The sequence below is a fragment of the Rutidosis leptorrhynchoides genome, chromosome 2, assembly GCF_046630445.1.
Source record: "Rutidosis leptorrhynchoides isolate AG116_Rl617_1_P2 chromosome 2, CSIRO_AGI_Rlap_v1, whole genome shotgun sequence".
In the NCBI taxonomy this organism is placed as follows: Eukaryota; Viridiplantae; Streptophyta; class Magnoliopsida; order Asterales; family Asteraceae; genus Rutidosis; species Rutidosis leptorrhynchoides.
In genome coordinates this window covers 620,984,034-621,008,067 of record NC_092334.1, presented here as the reverse complement: position 1 = coordinate 621,008,067, position 24,034 = coordinate 620,984,034, and positions in this window count along the sequence as shown.

The window sequence follows — 24,034 nt, the reverse complement described above, 5'->3', positions numbered from 1 at the left end:
TCCGGGACACCCTTCGGATATGATATAAATTTCGAAGTACTAAAGCATCCGGTACTTTGGATGGGGTTTGTTAGGCCCAATAGATCTATCTTTAGGATTCGCGTCAATTAGGGTGTCTGTTCCCTAATTCTTAGATTACCAGACTTAATAAAAAGAGGCATATTCGATTTCGATAATTCAACCATAGAATGTAGTTTCACGTACTTGTGTCTATTTTGTAAATCATTTATAAAACCTGCATGTATTCTCATCCCAAAAATATTAGATTTTAAAAGTGGGACTATAACTCACTTTCACATATTTTTACTTCGTCGGGAAGTAAGACTTGGCCACTGGTCGATTCACGAACCTATAACAAATATGTACATATATATCAAAGTATATTCAAAATATATTTACAACACTTTTAATACATTTTGATGTTTTAAGTTTATTAAGTCGGCTGTCCTCGTTAGTAACCTACAACTAGTTGTCCAACGTTAGATGTACAGAAAAAAATTGATATATATTATCTTGAATCAATCCACGACCCAGTGTATACACGTCTCAGGCTAGATCACAACTCAAAGTATATATATTTTTGGAATCAACCTCAACCCTGTATAGCTAACTCCCACATTACTGCATATAGATTGTCTATGGTTGTTCCAAATAATATATACACATGGGTCGATATGATATGTCAAAACATTTACATACGTGTCTATGGTATCCCAAGATTACATAATATATTAGAATACATGTATAATATAATATAAGTTAGCTAGGATATGATTAATATATATTTGTTACCAATTTTCACGTTGCTACAACAAGAAAAATTATCCAATCTTGTTTTACCCATAACTTCTTCATTTTAAATCCGTTTTGAATGAATAAAATTGCTATGGTTTAATATTGAACTATATTTTATGAATCTAAACAGAAAAATTATAGGTTTATAGTCGGAAATATAAGTTACAAGTCGTTTTTGTAAAGGTAGTCATTTCAGTCGAAAGAACGACGTCTAGATGACCATTTTAGAAAATATACTTCCACTTTGAGTTTAATCATGATTTTTGGATATAGTTTCATGTTCATAAGAAAAATCATTTTCCCAGAAGAACAACTTTTAAATCAAAGTTTATCATAGTTTTTAATTAACTAACCCAAAACAGCCAGCGGTGTTACTACGACGGCGTATGTCCGGTTTTACAGTGTTCTCCGTGTTTCCAGGTTTTAAATCATTAAGTTAGCATATCATATAGAAATAGAACATGTGTTTAGTTGATTTTAAAAGTCAATTTAGAAGGATTAACTTTTGTTTGCGAACAAGTTTAGAATTAACTAAACTATGTTCTAGTGATTACAAGTTTAAACCTTTGAATAAGATAGCTTTATATGTATGAATCGAATGATGTTATGAACATCATTACTACCTCAAGTTTTTTGGATAAAGCTACTTGAAATGAGAAAAATAGATCTAGCTTCAAAGGATCCTTGGATGGCTTGAAAGTTCTTGAAGCAGAATCATGACACGAAAACAAGTTCAAGTAAGATTTCCACTCGAAATAAGATTGTTATAGTTATAGAAATTGAATCAAAGTTTGAATATGACTATTACCTTGTATTAGAAAGATATCTTACTATAAATAAGAAAGATTTCTTGAGGTTGGATGATCACTCTACAAGATTGGAAGTAAGCTAGCAAACTTGGAAGTATTCTTGATTTTATGAAACTAGAACTTGTAGAATTTATGAAGAACACTTAGAACTTGAAGATAGAACTTGAGAGAGATCAATTAGATGAAGAAAATTGAAGAATGAAAGTGTTTGTAGGTGTTTTTGGTCGTTGGTGTATGGATTAAATATATAGGATATGTAATTTTGTTTTCATGTAAATAAGTCATGAATGATTACTCATATTTTTGTAATTTTATGAGATATTTCATGCTAGTTGCCAAATGATGGTTCCTACATGTGTTAGGTGACTCACATGGGCTGCTAAGAGCTGATCATTGGAGTGTATATATCAATAGTACATACATCTAAAAGCTGTGTATTGTACGAGTACGAATACGGGTGCATACGAGTAGAATTGTTGATGAAACTGAACGAGGATGTATGATAATGCTAAAAACAAACATATATTTCATAGCATTATTCCTCAAGAAAGACAAGCTTTTTGTTGCAATTGTTCTATTTACAAGTGATATTCGTTTAAATAATAAAAGGTGAAGACAAAAGACAGATTCGACGAATTGAAGACGCAAACGACCAAAAAGCTCAAAAGTACAAAATACAATCAAAGAGGTTCCAAATATTGATAAGAAACGTCTCGAAATTACAAGAGTACTAGATTCAAAACGCAAAGTACAAGATATTAAATTGTACGCAAGGACGTTCGAAAATCCGGAACCGGGACCAGAGTCAACTCTCAACGCTCGACGCAACGGGCTAAAAATTACATGTCAACTATGCACATAAATATAATATAATATTTAAATAATTCTTATAATTATTTATATATTATATAAATAATAAAAATCCGTCGGCAAGAAAGACTCCAAAGTTGGTGAGCTGTATTTTCAAACTCCGCGACTCGCGGAGTTTGAAGGCAAAAATTGTCGCGAGTCGCGGAGTACCCCTGAACTCAATTCCCTATAAAGCCAACCGAATTCTGATCATTTTCACAATCCATAATCTATCTCTCTCTCAATATATACGTAAATATATATATATATAATTTATATTTTAATTTTAATTTTAATTTTAAATCCTAATAATAAGGGTATGTTAGCAAATGTTGTAAGGGTGTAAGTCGAAATTCTGTCCGTGTAACGCTACGCTATTTTTAATCATTGTAAGTTATGTTCAACCTTTTTAATTTAATGTCTCGTAGCTAAGTTATTATTATGCTTATTTATTCCGAAGTAATCATGATGTCGGGCTAATTACTAAAATTGGGTAATTGGACTTTGTACCATAATTGGGGTTTGGACAAAAGAACGACACTTGTGGAAATTAGACTATGGGCTATTAATGGGCTTTATATTTGTTTAACTAAATGATAGTTTGTTAATGTTAATATAAAGATTTACAATTGGGCGTCCCTATAAATTACCATATACACTCGATCGGACACGATGGGCGGGGTATTTATATGTACGAATAATCGTTCATTTAACCGGACACGGGAATGGATTAATAGCCACTAGAATAATTAAAACAGGGGTGAAATTATGTACAAGGACACTTGGTATAATTGATAACAAAATATTAAAACCTTGGGTTACACTCAGTCGACATCCTGGTGTAATTATTAAACAAAGTATTAAAATCTTGTTACAGTTTAAGTCCCCAATTAGTTGGAATATTTAACTTCGGGTATAAGGATAATTTGACGAGGACACCCGCACTTTATATTTATGACTGATGGACTGTTATGGACAAAAACCAGACGGACATATTAAATAATCCATGATAAAGGACAATTAACCCATGGGCATAAAACTAAAATCAACACGTCAAACATCATGATTACGGAAGTTTAAATAAGCATAATTCTTTTATTTCATATTTAATTTCTTTTATTTTATATTTAATTGCACTTCTAATTATCGCATTTTTATTGTTATTATATTTAATTGCACTTTTAATTATCGTACTTTTTAATTATCGCAAGTTTATTTTATCGCACTTTTATTATTCGCAATTTCATTATCGTTATTTACTTTACGCTTTAAATTAAGTCTTGTATTTATTTATTATTTTACATTTGGTTTTAACTGCGACTAAAGTTTTAAAATCGACAAACCGGTCATTAAACGGTAAAAACCCCCCTTTATAATAATAATATTACTTATATATACATTTGTATTTTTATAAAAGTAAACTAATATAGCGTTAAGCTTTGTTTAAAGATTTTCCCTGTGGAACGAACCGGACTTACTAAAAACTACACTACTGTACGATTAGGTACACTACCTATAAGTGTTGTAGCAAGGTTTAAGTATATCCATTATATAAATAAATAAATATCTTGTGTAAAATTGTATCGTATTTAATAGTATTTTCTGCTAAAATATAAAGCTATTTTATATACACCTCGCATGATATCAAGTATTTTTGGCGCCGCTGCTGGGGAAATAACATTCTAGCTTAAAAGCCGGAAGCGCAACGCTACATAAAAAAAATATATATATATATATAAATCTAGCTTTAAGATTTTTATTTATAAAATTATAAAGTAGTTCTATTTTTATTCTAGTTTTTAAAATATAAGTTTTTATTATATAAAAATTTTAGATTTTAAAACAGAAAATATAAAATAAAAAATTAAAAAAAAAAAACGTCGAATTTCAAAACTGTACCAGAGTTGAATTTTGGAACCCCGCGACTCACGGAGTTTGCTGCTTGGAATACCGCAACTCGCGGAGCTACCCTGACACCGACAGAACCCTAATTTAGCATTTATTACGGGTAATTATTAATTATTATTATTATTATTAACCCTAATTAGTTTAATTATTATTATAATTTAGTTTAAGTTTTTAATTAATATTAATTAGTTTAAGTTTTAATTTAATTAGTATAATTAATTATAATTAGTTTTAATATATATAAAAATTAATGCTTTTATAAAATAATATAAAAATAATATTTTTATAAAAATTGTAACTTTTTACAACTTTTTGTATATTTTTATATTTTGTTCCTTTTTAATTGTTTTAGCGTAATATTTGTATTTTTCGCTCATATTTAGTTTTAAACTTAGTTTTTGCCATAGTTATTTTTACTTCTAGATTTTTAGGCTTTGCCGTAGAATTCCTTAAGTGATTTTTCTTTAGACTAAGATTTAGGTACTTTAGAATTTTGCGATGCCTTTTTAAGTTTTAGTTTCTTTTTAAGTTATTTCCATTTGGGATATAGTTTTTCATGTAAGCTTTAATATTTGTAGACAACTTTTACCTATGTATCAATTATCATTTCAATTAGTAATCTCAATTTGCGATTATAATTTTAAGTTAGTTGTAGTAATAAGGTTAGGTTAGTTAAGTGTTTTTAAGTGTTATAAGTTTCTTTTATTTTTCCGTCACCTTTTATTTTTCAACCATTTTTCTTTTCGACCTTTTTCGACACGCTCTTTTTCTTTCTTATTTCTCGCTATTCTAGTTTTTAGGACATAGATTTTTATTCTACTTCTTATCTAAATTTCTTAAAATTACAAAAATTTATTTTAAGTGGTTAAATTAATAGACATCAAAATTTTCTGGTTCGTAGTAATAGTTGGATTTGTACGTGGACCGGGTTATTGGAGCCAAACAGTCCTCAATTATATTGAGACCAAACGAATCCTGCCCCTCTGCTGCATCTTTTGGCTATTCGAAACGTGGGCAAAATCAGAAAAGTCTATTGATTGGATAACTTATTATAATTTTTCTTTCCTTTTAAAAACTAATAGGATATTCAGTGAATGCACCGAGCAAGACGTTCATCACCTTTTGTACGTTCACCACCTGTAACTAGATCAAGACATTTAGCAAATATTACTGCCGTTGATTTTTCTTTAGAATCGTCATCCAGTCGACCAAGTACTCCAGTTCAAATTTCCGATAATCCATTTTTTGAACCCGACCTCACAATTGAGAATCCCAAGAATATTCAGGGACGATTCGTAGATCCTGAACCACTAAATTTTCCTCCGGAACCACCAATCATTCAAACAGAGATTGTTGAGGAACGAACCATTAAATCAGAATCCTCTAGTGATTCCGATTCAACAAATTCAATTATGGAGAATCTGGAACCTTTAAGTATGGAAGACCGAATGAGAGCTAAACGCACTGGCCAAGGTCACGCAATTACTCATCCAGACATTAATGCGCCAGATTATGAAATCAAAGGACAAATTCTACACATGGTGACTAATCAATGCCAATTTAGTGGTGCGCCGAAGGAACATCCAAATGAACATCTTCGTACCTTTCATAGGATCTGCACACTATTTAAAATCCGAGAAGTGGAGGATGAACAGATTTATCTCATGTTATTTCCCTGGACTTTAAAGGGAGAAGCCAAAGATTGGTTGGAATCATTACCTGAAGGGGCGATCGATACATGGGACGTATTAGTTGAAAAATTTCTTAAACAATTCTTTCCTGCATCTAAAGCCGTAAGACTTCAAGAAGAAATTGTTACATTCACACAGAAGCCGAATGAAACTCTATATGAGGCGTGGACTAGATTTGGAAAGTTGTTAAGAGGATGTCCGCAACATGGTTTAGACACCTGTCAAATAGTACAAATATTCTACCAAGGATGCGACATCACTACAAGGAAAGACATAGATATAGCAGCTGGTGGTTCTATTATGAAGAAAACCGAAACTGATGCTTACAAAATTATTGATAACACTGCTTCCCACTCACATGAGTGGCACCAAGAAAAAGATATCGTTAGATCATCTAAAGCAGCTAGAGCCGATTCTAGCCATGACTTAGATTCCATTTCCGCAAAGATAGATGATGTCGAGAGACGAATGGAAAAGATGACTAAGGATATTCACTCAATACGAATTAGTTGTGAGCAGTGTGGAGGACCACATTTGACAAAAGATTGTCTCAGTATTGAATTAACAATGGAACAAAGAGAGTATATTTCATACATAAACCAAAGGCCTGGAAATAATTATCAGAATAATTATCAACCGCCAAGACCGATTTACAATCAAAACCAGAATTATAACCGAAATATTCCATACAACAACCAACAAGGTCCTAGCAATCAACAAGTATCCAATAATACTTACAACCAGCAAAGACCTAATTTTCAAAACAAACCACCACAACAAACCGATGATAAAAAGCCGAATTTAGAGGATATGATGACGAAGCTAGTTGAAACTCAAACGCAGTTTTTCACATCTCAGAAACAAACCAATGAACAAAATGCTCAAGCATTTAGAAATCAACAAGCTTCTATTCAAAATCTGGAACAAGAAGTAAGTAACCTAGCAAGGTTAATAGGTGAAAGAAAACCGGGAAGTCTACCTAGTGATACAAATGCTAACCCCCGGAATGAAACAGCTAAAGCCATTACCACAAGAAGTGGTACAACACTTAAACCACCTGAAATACCTGTAACTTCTGATGAAGCTATTCCTACTCCACAAAAACTACAACCTGATCAAGATAAGGAAAAAGAACCGGTAGTTGAAAAGGTTAATGAAGATAACACAATTAAGAATAAACCTTATGTTAAACCATACCAACCACCACTTCCTTACCTGAGTAAAATGAAGAAAGAGAAACTTGAAGCCGAGCAATCTAAATTCTTAGATATGTTTAAACAGATAAATGTAAATCTTCCTTTCATTGATGTGATTTCAGGAATGCCTAGATATGCTAAATTCTTGAAAGATCTAATCTTAAATAGAAAGAAAATGGAAGAACTCTCGGCTTTTACTATGAATGCTAATTGTTCAGCAGTGCTGTTGAATAAGATACCAGAAAAATTATCTGATCCAGGAAGTTTTACAATTCCATGTTTTCTGGGTAGTCTTAGTTCAATAGAAGCATTGGCAGACTTAGGTGCTAGTATAAATCTAATGCCATATTGTGATGACCCGAAAATTTCTGACCAAATTTAAACTTAATATTTGTATGATTAATATTTCCGACGCGATAAACAAAGTCTGTAAAACTGAATCTCAAAATTGTTGAACTACTTTCATATATTCAAATACATTTCGGTTGTTCTCGGCGATTCGCGAACAATTATATGTATATATATATATATATATATATATATATATATATATATACACACTATAACTTGAAAACGTAACAACGTATTAATTGTTTGATACCGTACATTAAACTTATTGGTTTAAATATTTATTTGAATATAGATGATAAATTGGAATATTAATTGTATGAATAACTTACGACGTATATTTAAAACGTGTTTATGAATGTTGAAAATATATATTAACTTGGTCATAAAACGATTTGTTATTATATATATATATATTAACAAATAGCGAGACAATGATTTATAGAAGTAAATGACCAAAACACTCGAAAGTTTAAGATACACTTTGAATGATATGGTTTAGTGATAATTTAAGACTATATTTTGACAAAGGTACGAGTCACAAAACGTAAATTGCCAGTTTTCTAAGCGTATGAAAATGCGTTCGAGAAACCGGAACCGGGACATAAGTCGAGTGACAACGTACGAGTCATCGGAACGAAAATTACAAGTCAACTATGTACATGAATTTAATATAATATATAATTAATTATTTAAATTATATATATTATATATATTATATTTGATTATGTAGACAAACAAGAAAACAAAAATATGTGAGTTGGATCTGACGGCCATTCAATCGCATGAGAAATAGGCATAAAACCCATGCGATCGCATGGGTATCAGAATCAGGAATTATGCCTATAAATACCAGGTTTCTGCGCGAGTTGTTTTACACATATATTACTATGTGTAAATTTATTTATTTAAATTATTATTATTATTATTATTATTATTATTATTATTAAGATTATTATTATTTATTTTATTATTATTAATAGTATTATTATTATTATTATTATTATTATTATTATTAATTATATCACTTAAAATACTACGACGAGGTCATGAGCGTGTCACTTTCAAAATGGGTTTTCAAGTGGGATAGAGCTAAGGAAACTATGAGTTATTACTAAGGAGGTTATGGGTATTGTTCGAGGGTTTTGCTCGTAAGTCAAACCTAGTGTTTATCATCTCTGTTACTTCTACGTACTATCCTACAATATTGAATCTCAATATTGATACGTAAGCACTCATATTTTATCTTTTATATATTAATTGTGTATCCATGTCTAGTGCTCGAGTATATATATTTATACATACGTGTATGCTAAATTTCGTCGTTAAACAGTTTATAATAGATCACGAATTAAATACATATATTACTGGTAAAAGGTATATGATATACATGTTTTTGGAAAGCTGGCGAAAAATCAATAACTTTTCATTTAGATATCGAATAATTTCGATGAACGGATTAAAAGATATGAGCAACTGAATTATGATTGAAGTTAATTGAAATTGCTTTTGAATCTACAATTAAGATTTAAACAACTTGTTTACGAGATTGATAAATTGGATTTTTGAATATTACCAATCGAGTAAATGAATCCTTATATAAGGTACGTCTCGTTTTGTTAAACTATTGTCAAAATTGACTTTTTGAAACGACTTTGGATAACTTTTGTATGTCGACATCGAGCATTAGGATTGTGATACACTATGACCTGACCTAGCTTGATAGACATTTATTGACCAATATATGTTCTCTAGGTTGAGATCTACAGTTATTTGGTAATTTGAGTTTCGGTCACATTTTGGTGAACGACTTTATATGCTGCTAAGGTGAGTTTCATATGATCCCTTTTACTCAATATATTTTTGGGCTGAGAATACATGCGACTGTTTATAAATACTGAAAATACTAGATTTATATGCGTGAGTTTCATTTGCTCCCTTTTTAATTGCTTTTGCAATCTATATTTTTGGGCTGAGAATACATGCAATTTATTTTAAAACGCAATGGATACAAGTACATACTAAATTCTACACTGAGTTTGAACCGAAAATCCCTTAGCTTTGGTAACTAGTAGCTGCCAGTACATAGGATATGGACTGGTGGGCGCGAATAACAGTATATGGATCCATAGGGCTTGACATCCCCGTCCGAGCTAGAGCGCTAGCCTTTTAACGGACGTGTGTTATTTGAGTTTAGGACACGTTGGTTTGCGTGTATTAAAACGAATGGGGTATTTATCATTATAACGTTAAAGTTTAGTTACCAGGGTGCTCTGTTATATAGAATCTATTGATAAACGTTTCTGGATGAAACAACTGAAATCTTGTGATTCACTTTTATATACAGATTATGCGAAACACTAAAACTATGAACTCACCAACCTTTGTGTTGACACTTGTTAGCATGTTTATTCTCAGGTTCCCTAGAAGTCTTCCGCTGTTTGCTTACATGTTATACAAGCTATGTGCATGGAGTCTTGCATGCTTTATTCAAGAAAACGTTGCATTCACAAAATCATCACCATGTATCTTATTTTGACTGCATTGTCAACGGAAGTACTATTGTAAACTATTATTTACGGTGATTGTCTATATGTAGAATTCATCAGATGTCGAAAACCTTTGATTTAAATATTCATTGATGGTGTGCCTTTTCAAAAGAATGCAATGTCTACAAAACATATCATATAGAGGTCAAATACCTCGCAATGAAATCGATGAATGACGTGTTCGTCCATATAGATTTGGAGCGATCGTCACAGTTGGTATCAGAGTGTTGGTCCTAGCGAACCAGGTCTTGCATGAGTGTGTCTAACTGATAGTTGTTATGATGCATCAGTAAGTCTGGACTTCGACCGTGTCTGCATGTTAAAAGTTTTGCTTATCATTTCTTGTCGGAAATTACATGCTTATCATTCTTAAGTCTAGACACGTTTTCCTGCATTTATTGCATAAATAGTGTATAGACAAAAATTCATATCTTAGCGTATCTGTTACTGTAAACTTTTCCTGACATCTTCCAAAAATTTCTCCGTGATTTATGGAATTTGGTATTATATATACATATGTAAATTATGTATTGAAGAATACCAAACTAAATTCTATAATCTAATTCATATCAAAAATCATCTCCCTAATTATACAAGATGGATCCTGTATCTAGTTCAAATTCCTTAAACTCTGACAGCTATTCCGATATGGATATTCACCTGAATTCCGAAGACAGTGTAACCGGAATGGATCAACCAATTAGCCATCATCTATTCTGGATGAATTGGGGATGGGTTCGTAGCCTACTTAATTATTGGAGACAAGAAGAAGCCGATCCCTTCCATCCACCACATTGCCCTCTTGGCGAAGAACCTGAAGCACTTACCGGCGAACCTGTTCGAGACACCATTTTCTCTCTTATTTTCAGAGTATCTCGTCACGATAATATACTATCTCAAATTCTGGATCTTATTCATCCGCTCGTCCGAACTGCCAATCATCCCGGTGTAGTAGAAGAAGTCAACGAACTTCGCGCTCGGGTGGTGGCTTTGGAGAATATGGTGCAAAGGTTGCAAGCACCAGCAGCATCACCGGCATCAACAGTACCACCGACAACAACACCAACAGTACCATTACCACCACCAACAACATTCGCATTGCAAACCTCAACTTCACAATCGGTTCCACGAGCATCAACGTCATACGCACCGTAGTTACCAAGAAATACCAGCAACAATAACCGATGAAGTATTAACTCATTTCCCCTGAAGAAATTTTATGTATATTTAATATATATGAATTTTGAATGCAAAATAAATCTTTTCGTACTAAGCTATTACGTGTGAATCTTAACTGGTAGGTACTACTCGGTTAGTTCATATTACTAATATGCAATGATGTACATCATTCCTTAACAACTTAACCATTGTTAACTACAATCTCTGTTCTAACTTAATGAATTCCATTTCATAATAAACCAAGTGTATTATTCAATTACATAATTGATTTTACATTTTCATTTTCTATATACTCGAAACTTTCCAGAAAACATCATTTTTACCTTTCGAAGTTAGCAAGAGTTCCATAAGCACCAACATGATTCACTGTGGAAATTTCAATAAAACTGAATAACGAAGTATTGATTCCATTAGTAAAATACTCCACGAAGATTATGAAATCTTTAATGTTTTAAAGATTATTCATTTCTAATCCAGCCAAAAATTAAATGAGCTTAATATGATATTAACTCATTAAATCTGCGTTACATCTGAAGAAAATATACATACATATATTTTCATAAAGACGGTAATAAAAATTATTTTGTACAAAATATTACTTGTGAAATCTTTAACGGGTAGGTAATTCCCGGGAAATATATAAGTTCACAATTAATATGTTATACTGTACATTCTTCAACTTTGATTCAAAAATTATTAACTATGCTCACAGCGATATACAATCGTTTCCATACAAATTCAATTACATATTCTGATATTGACGGATCAGAATCCAAGTCAAGATTTAACGGGTGACATCATTCTTAAATCTCTACATCTTTCAAAGCTATACTTTGACTTCAAAAATGTGAAAGATCCTTTAGCATTGTTATTACTGAAAATAACCTTGCAATTTCTTTTCAAAGTATCCAGTATTATCAACCGTTCAACCAGTTAACGACGACCTTTCAGACTTGTAACTTTGGCATATACATTTTTGTTATCGGGGAACCTTTCATATTCCACCACATTAGCAGTAAACTTATCAACAACTTCATTGATCATTAAGCCTCTCCGAAAAATCACGATAATTATTCATTGAAACTCTATCAAGTACTCATATACAACTTTTAACAACAATTGTCATACCAACTACTGGGAATTAGCAAATCAGTATTTTGAATTTCGTAGCAATTTTTCGCCAACAGTTATATATATACATATAACGTTTACCTTCAAGACTTACAGACTTCGAATGTGAAGTTTCTGAAAAACACCCTAAACTATGAACTAGTTCTCGAAATCTTGAAAAATGCTGATGAAGTATCAAAAACTGTAAATGACTTTAACAGTCAAAAGTTTGATGATAAAGAGTAGTGTATTGGCAAAGCTCAGAAAAATTTTGGTACTGAAAAACGGATTGAGCAAAGTATGAAGGAGGCTGTGGATAAATCACAAAGACTAAACCTGCCTTCAAAGAATCCAAATGATTTAGTATCTGCTGAAGCCATTAACGAATACCTTGCTTCCGAATCTAAACCCTTGCGGACAATATTCTTCATCATCCCCTGATATTAGAAATTCTAAGATATCATCGTATCTTTCATTATAAATATCCTCCATATTTCTGGAGATAATTCCATAATCATTCTTATCGGAAATCAATTTTCTCCTTGCGATATCTGTGTAACATCATAAAAGAAACTATTTTAGTTTTTAAATTCTGAAACCTTCGAGGTTAAAATATGAATATTTTTGAAGTGGTGTTGGGAGCTGAAGCATGAGTTAGTATAGTATAATGACACTTGATCAACGTGATTATATTACAGTAAGTCATGCTGAGTTTCTAATGGAACTTGATAAATGTTTACAGATCACACCCTCATCATGAACCATGTTACATAACTCTTTCATTCTATATAATCTCTAAAAATATCAAGAAAATATTTTCTTAATGATTCGGTCTTTTTCAAGGTATTCTGGTAATTTGACAAGTCAGATTGTGCTATTACCGTTTCTTTCTTAGAACATTAATTATGTTCATTCCAAAATGTATAGCTACGAATTTAGGACCATTATTCGCTTGACTTAAAGTCGGGAAGAGAAAACGAAAGCATGAAGCTCCGAAATATAATGGAAAATATAAAGCCCGAAAACAATCCCGAAATTACAAACCGTGTATATCAGGAGAATGAAAAACAATATAACCCCAAGGTAATAGTAGAAGAAAATAACCTCCTCTGGTGGCAGATGAAAAAGAAGAATGAATGATATGATAGCCAATAAAATATCAAGAATCAGAACTGGATGAAGCATTTTCACAAATCTTTTGTAAGTATGAAATAAGAAAGAAGCTTATAAGAGTGGTGAAAATAAATGAAACGGAAAAGGTCAATTTATAGTGAAATATCAGACATAGCAATCGAGGCAGATTACGCATTTAATACAAGAAGATCTTAATCTCCTTAAATCCCGAAGAATCAAATCTTATTTAGAATATGAAGATTTTCTATTTCTTAAATTCCGGAAATCAATCGTTACTACGTCAAAAATTAAGACGAATCTCTATTCCTTCATTTCACTCTTTTACGATAACTTCTCTCATACGCTTCGAATAATAGGATTGTTTTATCCATATTATTCAACGGTAATAAAACTCTATTTATCAACACATATACGGCATGAAAACATTTTTATTGTTAGTCATGACGACCTCACTCAAATTTCGGGACGAAATTTCTTTAACGGGTAGGTACTGTGATGACCCGGAAATTTCTGACCAAATTTAAACTTAATATTTGTATGATTAATATTTCCGACGCGATAAGCAAAGTCTGTAAAATTGAATCTCAAAATTTTTGAACTACTTTCATATATTAAAATACATTTCGGTTGTTCTCGGCGATTCGCGAACAATTATATGTATATATATATATATATATATATATACACTATAACTTGAAAACGTAACAATGTATTAATTGTTTGATACCGTACATTAAACTTATTGGTTTAAATATTTATTTGAATATATATATGATAAGTTGGAATATTAATTGTATGAATAACTTACGACGTATATTTAAAACGTGTTTATGAATGTTGAAAATATATATTAACTTGGTCATAAAACGATTTGTTATTATATATATATATATATATATATATATATATATATATATATATATATATATATATATATATATATATATATATATATATGTATATATATATATATTAACAAATAGCGAGACAATGATTTATAGAAGTAAATGACCAAAACACTCGAAAGTTTAAGATACACTTTGAATGATATGGTTTAGTGATAATTTAAGACTATATTTTGACAAAGGTACGAGTCACAAAACGTAAATTGCCAGTTTTCTAAGCGTACGAAAATGCGTTCGAGAAACCGGAACCGGGACATAAGTCGAGTGACAACGTACGAGTCATCGGAACGAAAATTACAAGTCAACTATGCACATGAATTTAATATAATATATAATTAATTATTTAAATTATATATATTATATATATTATATTTAATTATGTCGACAAACAAGAAAACAAAAATATGTGAGCTGGATCTGACGGCCATGCGATCGCATGAGAAATAGGCATAAAACCCATGCGATCGCATGGGCATCAGAATCAGGAATTATGCCTATAAATACCAGGTTTCTGCGCGAGTTGTTTTACACATATATTACTATGTGTAAATTTATTTATTTAAATTATTATTATTATTATTATTATTATTATTATTATTATTATTATTATTAAGATTATTATTATTTATTTTATTATTATTAATAGTATTATTATTATTATTATTATTAATTATATCACTTAAAATACTACGACGAGGTCATGAGCGTGTCACTTTCAAAATGGGTTTTCAAGTGGGATAGAGCTAAGGAAACTATGAGTTATTACTAAGGAGGTTATGGGTATTGTTCGAGGGTTTTGCTCGTAAGTCAAACCTAGTGTTTATCATCTCTGTTACTTCTACGTACTATCCTACAATATTGAATCTCAATATTGATACGTAAGCACTCATATTTTATCTTTTATATATTAATTGTGTATCCATGTCTAGTGCTCGAGTATATATATTTATACATACGTGTATGCTAAATTTAGTCGTTAAACAGTTTATAATAGATCACGAATTAAATACATATATTACTGGTAAAAGGTATATGATATACATGTTTTTGGAAAGCTGACAAAAAATCAATAACTTTTCATTTAGATATCGAATAATTTCGATGAACGGATTAAAAAATATGAGCAACTGAATTATGATTGAAGTTAATTGAAATTGCTTTTGAATCTACAATTAAGATTTAAACAACTTGTTTACGAGATTGATAAATTGGATTTTTGAATATTACCAACCGAGTAAATGAATCCTTATATAAGGTACGTCTCGTTTTGTTAAACTATTGTCAAAATTGACTTTTTGAAACGACTTTGGATAACTTTTGTATGTCGACATCGAGCATTAGGATTGTGATACACTATGACCTGACCTAGCGTGATAGACATTTATTGACCAACATATGTTCTCTAGGTTGAGATCTACGGTTATTTGGTAATTCGAGTTTCGGTCACATTTTGGTGAACGACTTTATATGCTGCTAAGGTGAGTTTCATATGATCCCTTTTACTCAATATATTTTTGGGCTGAGAATACATGCGACTGTTTATAAATACTGAAAATACTAGATTTATATGCGTGAGTTTCATTTGCTCCCTTTTTAATTGCTTTTGCAATCTATATTTTTGGGCTGAGAATACATGCAATTTATTTTAAAACGCAATGGATACAAGTACATACTAAATTCTACACTGAGTTTGAACCAAAAATCCCTTAGCTTTAGTAACTAGTAGCTGCCAGTACATAGGATATGGACTGGTGGGCGCGAATAACAGTATATGGATCCATAGGGCTTGACATCCCCGTCCGAGCTAGAGCGCTAGCCTTTTAACGGACGTGTGTTATTTGAGTTTAGGACACGTTGGTTTGCGTGTATTAAAACGAATGGGGTATTTATCATTATAACGTTAAAGTTTAGTTACCAGGGTGCTCTGTTATATAGAATCTATTGATAAACGTTTCTGGATGAAACAACTGAAATCTTGTGATTCACTTTTATATACAGATTATGCGAAACACTAAAACTATGAACTCACCAACCTTTGTGTTGACACTTGTTAGTATGTTTATTCTCAGGTTCCCTAGAAGTCTTCCGCTGTTTGCTTACATGTTATACAAGCTATGTGCATGGAGTCTTGCATGCTTTATTCAAGAAAACGTTGCATTCACAAAATCATCACCATGTATCTTATTTTGACTGCATTGTCAACGGAAGTACTATTGTAAACTATTATTTACGGTGATTGTCTATATGTAGAATTCATCAGATGTCGAAAACCTTTGATTTAAATATTCATTGATGGTGTGCCTTTTCAAAAGAATGCAATGTCTACAAAACGTATCATATAGAGGTCAAATACCTCGCAATGAAATCGATGAATGACGTGTTCGTCCATATGGATTTGGAGCGATCGTCACACATATTCACTATACGTTAAACTAGACCTTGGAGAATTGAAACCAACCAGAATAAGCATACAACTAACCGATAGATCAATAAAATATCCTAGAGGGATAATGGAGAACATGCTAGTTAAAGTTGGTACTTTAGTATTTCCAGTAGATTTTGTTGTTCTGGACATGGAAGAAGATTCTCAAGTTCCTCTCATATTAGGAAGACCATTCTTAAACACGGCTAAAGCAATGATAGACGTGTTCTGTAAGAAATTGACCCTAAGTGTAGAGGATGAAAGTGTTACCTTTTCAGTTGATAGAGCAATGCAACAACCACAATCTGCAGATGATACATGTTATTATATTCAAACTATAGATGCACATGCAGAATTATTAGAAGAATTTCCAGAATTACAAGGAACAGGAGAATGTTCTTTAGGAGAAGGAACAGAACAAATTGATGAAGCTGAAATGTTAGCTACACTTATAGCTAATGGATATGAACCAACAACAGAAGAAATTCAAATGCTAAAAGAAGAAGACAGATATCGATATAAATCATCGATAGAAGAACCTCCGAAATTAGAGTTAAAGCCACTTCCAAACCATTTGGAATACGCTTATTTACATGGTGAATCTGAATTACCTGTAATAATATCGTCTTCTCTTACTGAAAATGAGAAATCACAACTCATTTCTGTGTTGAAAGCTCATAAACCAGCCATTGCATGGAAGATTCATGATATTAAAGGAATAAGTCCTTCGTATTGCACACATAAAATCCTTATGGAAGAAGGTCATAAAACGTATGTGCAACGCCAACGAAGACTAAATCCTAATATGCAAGATGTAGTTAAAAAAGAAATTATTAAACTGCTAGACGCATGTCTAATTTATCCAATTTCTGATAGTCCATGGGTAAGCCCAGTTCAATGCGTGCCTAAGAAGGGTGGCATGACTGTCATTACAAATGAGAAAAATGAGCTTATTCCTACTAGGACTGTAACAGGATGGCGTGTGTGTATTGATTATAGAAAATTAAATGACGCCACCAGAAAAGATCACTTCCCTTACCTTTCATTGATCAAATGTTGGAAAGATTAGCCGGAAATAGTTACTATTGTTTTCTAGATGGATTTTCCGGATATTTTCAAATTCCAATAGCACCCGAGGACCAAGAGAAAACCACATTCACGTGCCCTTATGGTACTTTTGCTTACAAACGCATGCCATTTGGACTTTGCAACGCCCCTGCAACCTTTCAAAGGTGTATGATGGCGATTTTTCATGACATGATAGAAGAATGCATGGAAGTTTTCATGGATGACTTTTCAGTCTTCGGTGATACATTTGAATCATGTCTAATTAATCTTGAACGAATGCTGATTAGATGCGAACAATCAAATCTAGTACTTAATTGGGAGAAATGCCATTTCATGGTTAAAGAAGGCATCGTTCTTGGACATAAAATTTCAAAAGAAGGAATTGAAGTGGATAGAGCTAAAGTAGATGTAATTTCTAAACTTCCACATCCCACCAATGTTAGAGGAGTTAGGAGTTTTCTAGGGCATGCCGGTTTTTACCGACGTTTCATAAAAGATTTTTCTAAAATTGCCACTCCTATGAATAAACTCCTAGAAAAGGATGCTCCATTCATCTTTTCAGATGAGTGTATCAAATCTTTTAATATTCTTAAAGAGAAACTCACTAATGCGTCGATCATGATAACACCAAATTGGAATCTACCATTTGAACTAATGTGCGATGCAAGTGATTTTGCAATGGGAGCCGTTTTAGGACAAAGGATTGAAAAACGATTTCAACCTATATATTATGCTAGTAAGATGTTACAAGGAGCACAAACGAACTATACAACTACTGAAAAAGAACTCCTTGCTATTGTCTTTGCTTTTGACAAATTTCGATCATATCTCATTCTAGCAAAAACGGTGGTCTATACCGACCATTCTGCTCTTAGATACCTATTTTCAAAACAAGATGCTAAACCAAGATTAATCCGTTGGATCTTACTCTTACAAGAGTTTGATATTGAAATCCGAGATAAAAGAGGAGCAGAAAATCTCGCCGCTGATCATCTTTCTCGTCTTGAAAATCCCGAATTAGAAGTTCTAAATGAATCGGCCATACAAGACAACTTTCCTGATGAATATCTATTGAAGATAGATTATAAAGAAATTCCATGGTTTGCAGACTATGCAAACTACTTAGTTTGTGGATTCCTTGAAAAAGGATTATCGTACCAAAAACGAAAGAAATTCTTCAGTGATATAAAACACTATTTTTTGAAAGATCCACATATGTTTAAAAGTTGTCCCGATGGAATAATACGCCGATGTGTATTCGGAGATGAAGCTAGTAAAATTTTAAACCATTGTCACACAGGACCAACAGGAGGGCATTATGGGCCTCAACTAACAGCAAGAAAAGTTTATGATGCTGGATTCTATTGGCCTACAATTTACAAAGACGCACACCTTCTTTGCAAATCCTGTGATACATGTCAAAGGGCCGGAAAAATAAGTCAACGTGATGAAATGCCACAAAATGTCATCCAAGTATGTGAAGTATTTGACATTTGGGGTATTGACTTTATGGGTCCATTTCCAAAATCTCATAATAATCTATATATACTCGTAGCCATTGATTATGTATCTAAATGGGCGGAAGCACAAGCTCTCCCAACTAACGATGCACGAGTTGTAGTCAACTTTTTAAAACGTCTTTTTGCAAGGTTTGGAACACCGAAAGCTTTAATAAGTGATCGGGGTACTCATTTCTGTAATAATCAACTAGAGAAAGTTCTTAAAAGATATGGAGTAACTCATAAAATCTCCACCGCATATCATCCACAAACAAGTGGACAAGTTGAAAATACCAACCAAGCTTTAAAACGTATTCTAGAGAAAACCGTAGGATCAAATCTGAAGGAATGGTCCATTAAATTGGAGGATGCACTCTGGGCTTTTAGAACAGCCTACAAAACTCCAATTGGAACCACACCTTTTAGACTTGTTTATGGAAAAGCATGTCATCTTCCAGTAGAAATTGAACACAAAGCATTTTGGGCTTTGAAGACATGTAATCTTGATTTACATGAAGCCGGACGTCTACGATTAAGTCAACTAAACGAATTGGAAGAATTAAGACATGAAGCATACGATAATTCGTTAATCTATAAAGAAAGAACAAAGAAATGGCATGATAAAAGAATCAGAAGTTCAAAAGAATTTAAAGAAGGAGACAGAGTTCTTCTTTTCAATTCACGATTCAAGCTATTTCCTGGAAAATTGAAATCAAGATGGTCTGGACCATTCATAGTCAAAAGAGTTTTCCCATACGGAACGATAGAATTAATAAATTCAAATGGGATTGAATTTAAAGTTAATGGTCACAGAGTTAAACAATATATAGATAGTCCGATGGAAGTCGACAACGAAGTTAATCACAATTTCGACACCACAGCTAACTAAGTGTGGGGAGAATCAAGTCTTTAAAGGATAATATGTATTTCTGTTAGAGTTAGATTGTCTGTTTTTGTGTAGTTCTCGAAAATGGAACCCGAACGGTCTTTCCCTAGCAGACCCTAAAGAACTAGTCTTCTCCCCCCATTCTGAATTTTTTTTTTTTTTTAAGGAAATGAAGACTGCCTGTGAACTAAACCATGGTCTAATGCTACACGCTTTGATCACTAAACGTAATAATGACACACTTCTGAGTGAAATAGTATCAGTAATCAGAGAAAGATTGGACGGAGTTAGAAAAGAATCCAGATGCGAAGATAATAAGTTACAATTTGGTAAAGGAAAATCAAAATCCGCAGCGAAAAGAAGAGCACGACACCTAGAAAGATGTCACAAATGCGGAAAATGGTCACATGGAGGTAAATGTTCAAATAATCAAACCTATTCAAATACCGAATTTGTTACTTTATGCAGAGACGGACCGTTCGTATGTTTAGAAGAAAAAACACTGAATGCTCGAGGTTACGCCTATGTAGCCATGGAAAACCAATTAAACCGACTATCTTATGAATGAGATAGATCATATAACTAAGAAATCTATTTCACAGGTATGTTTGTACAGTTTTTATTTTTTTATTTTTATTTTTAACCTTTTGATAATAAACGCTAATTTGTTCGCTATAAAGTATTAAATTGGTATTGAATAAAATTAGGTTTGGCGACCGAAATTATTGATATCATTCAAAAATTTATTACATCACTGCGAAATTTAACGTTTATTCTTAAGGTATAAATATCTTTAATCAAATCAACCCAAAATATTTCAAAAATTCGTCATGAGTTAAATTAGGTCTTGGAACCGAAATTACTTTACCGAAAAGAGGGGCGCATATTTTTGATAATATTTGATTGATTAAAGTGGGATAAAAAGCCAAAAAGATTTTTAATTTTATTTTTACCATGTTTTTAAAATTAATATATAAATCTTAAATTAATATTGTAAACTTTGTAAAAACAATATATTTAAAATTATAAATATTTGAAAAATTAATATAAGTTTGGTGTGAATTTATAATATGAATTTTTAAATTAAGTTTGGTGTGAATTTTTAATTTTTAAAATATGAATTTTTAATTTTATGCATTTCAAATTTTAAGTTTGGTGTGAATTTTTAATATTAATTTTGAATTTTATATTTAAGTTGTGTGAATTTAAAAACAAAAATTTACTTTATCTCATTAAGTTAAAAATATGATTTTTAAAATTCGTCGTAAGTTGAAGACTAGGTCGTTGAACCGAAATTGCTTTACCCGAGGGAGGGACGAGAACTTTTATTATCATTATTTTTAATCTTATTGAATTAAAGTATGCCAAAAACATTAAAAAAATCCAAAAATCTTAGCTTTTAAAACAATCGCTACAAAAAGACAAATTTTAAAATTTTGTCGAGAGACGGACTAGGACATCAATCCGAAACGACCTCGTCCTAAATAACAAGAGAAACAAAATTTTAAAAATTAATTACTTAATTGTTTTATAAGTTAAAGATTGTAAAAAAAAAAACAAAAAAAAAACAAAAAAAAAAACTCCGCGAGTCACGGTGTTTGAAGGTCCAAGCACCGCGACTCGCGGGAGGACCAAAAATCAGAAAAAATTAAAAACGCAGAACTGATCAGTCCCCAACCCACAACACAGAAAATACTGCGAAAATAATACCCGAAAAAACCCGAAAAACACCCCCAAAATCACAATTTTTAACCGTTAATCGTCAAATCTTTTACTAAAATCATGTTGAGAAGGATGCTATCAAGGAATTACTCAAGAAAAATGGTAAATTTCTACACCTAAACACCATTTAATCCGAAAATTAGTGTTCTTGAGCAATTTTTTCCCAATTTGATTTTGATGCTTTTTAGTGTAATTATGCTTAAATTGTTTATGTATTATGCTTGTATAACCTAGATTGATGCTATTTAACATGATTAGAAGCCTTAAACTTCAAATTTTGAGTAATCTAGGGTTTGTGTTCTTGAGCAATTTGGGGCTTTTTGATATAAACAGGTTATGGCCGATTTTTGTCATGAATTGTTGCTAAATTAAGTAGTGTAACATGTTTAGGTAGTTAAATGATCCAAACTTTGAGCCTAAACATGATTTTGAGAATTAAAGTGGACTTTTTCAAGTCTAAAATTCATGAACTTGATTTTTGAGAGATAATGCCATTTGAAACTTGTTTAATTGCTAGTAATGATTATTTTGACATGTTATTTGAGTTAAATGCTTATGAACTTGGAGAACATTTTCGTATATGCTTATTTGAAAAAGTGTAGATTTGATGAAAATATGAAAATGAGCTTAAGTTTGATATAAATTGATCATGTCATTGTAATTATTTTGATTGATGATTTTGCTGACACTAATGCATATTTGGATGCACAAAAATTGTGTTTGATGTGTTTTGCAGACTGAAAGGGGTGAATCTTCATCCCAAGCTTGCAATGCTCCTGCTGAGAATGCGGAACAACAGGAGGTGGATAACTACTACAAACAAGATATACCTCATCCAGTCATGAAATTTTCTGATATGCACTTGGAAGATTTGCACCCGAACCTGAGATTTGACAGACTTTGGATAGATTATCCAAAATACCAAAGGGGTTTGCATACTCTTCATTCTAAAGTTGTTGAGGTACCTAGGGTCATAGAATGGGGACCATTAGAAGCTGTAGAATTGGCCGGGCCAATTAGGGAATTACTTGCACAGAGGTATGGTAATTCTACTTTTAACGACTGGGTACGTTTATTCACCATGCGTAGACCTGTATATAAAGTATGGTGTGAAGAATTGTTGTGTAGTATAGAATTAAATGATCGGGTAGCTAGTTTAACCGATCGATCTTTTATTAGATTTTTGTTAGGAGGTTCGATGCGCCACATGTCTTTACTAGACATGGCTCAGGCTTTACGTATATATACGCCTGAGGAGTTAGCATCTGCCGATTGTAGAGGGTTGATACTAAATGGTAGAAAGATAGATGAAAATTTTGATACACATGGTGTATGGAGTCAAATGACAAGCCATCACCGATTCAAAGGGGGAAATTACTCTTATTTGGATATAGATAGAGCTGAATTAAGAGTAATTCATAGGTTTTTAGCTAATTCGATTACACAAAGAGGTAAGAACAAGGAAAAGGTAAATGAACAGGATTTGTTTTACCATATGTGTATTCGAGACCCACAAAGCGCTGTAAGTATACCTTATTGTGTGGGTTATTATTTATCAGCTATGGTTAGGGGGATGAGACCGCATAACATAATAGGAGGTGGTATATTTATTACTTTGATTGCTGAATATCTCGGTGTGGATATAAGTCGGGGGGGATTATTAGTCGAAGAACCAGAACCCCGCGATACAATAGGTTTAAATGTATACCATGGTGCGAAAGTTTTGAAGAGGCGAAATAACGCCGCAGTACAATACCATGGTAGACATCCACAGGTTGAGAGAAACCAACAGCAAGGTAATGTAGGAGGGGGAAATGAAATGCAAGAAATGCAAAGGTTTATAGCTTCACAGGAGTACGAAAATGCTAGACAAAGAGCATTTGAAGATTGGCAAGTTCATCAAAGCCAAATCATAGCTTATTGCCAACATATAGGTAGAAACTATATTCCTACTCCAAAGCCCA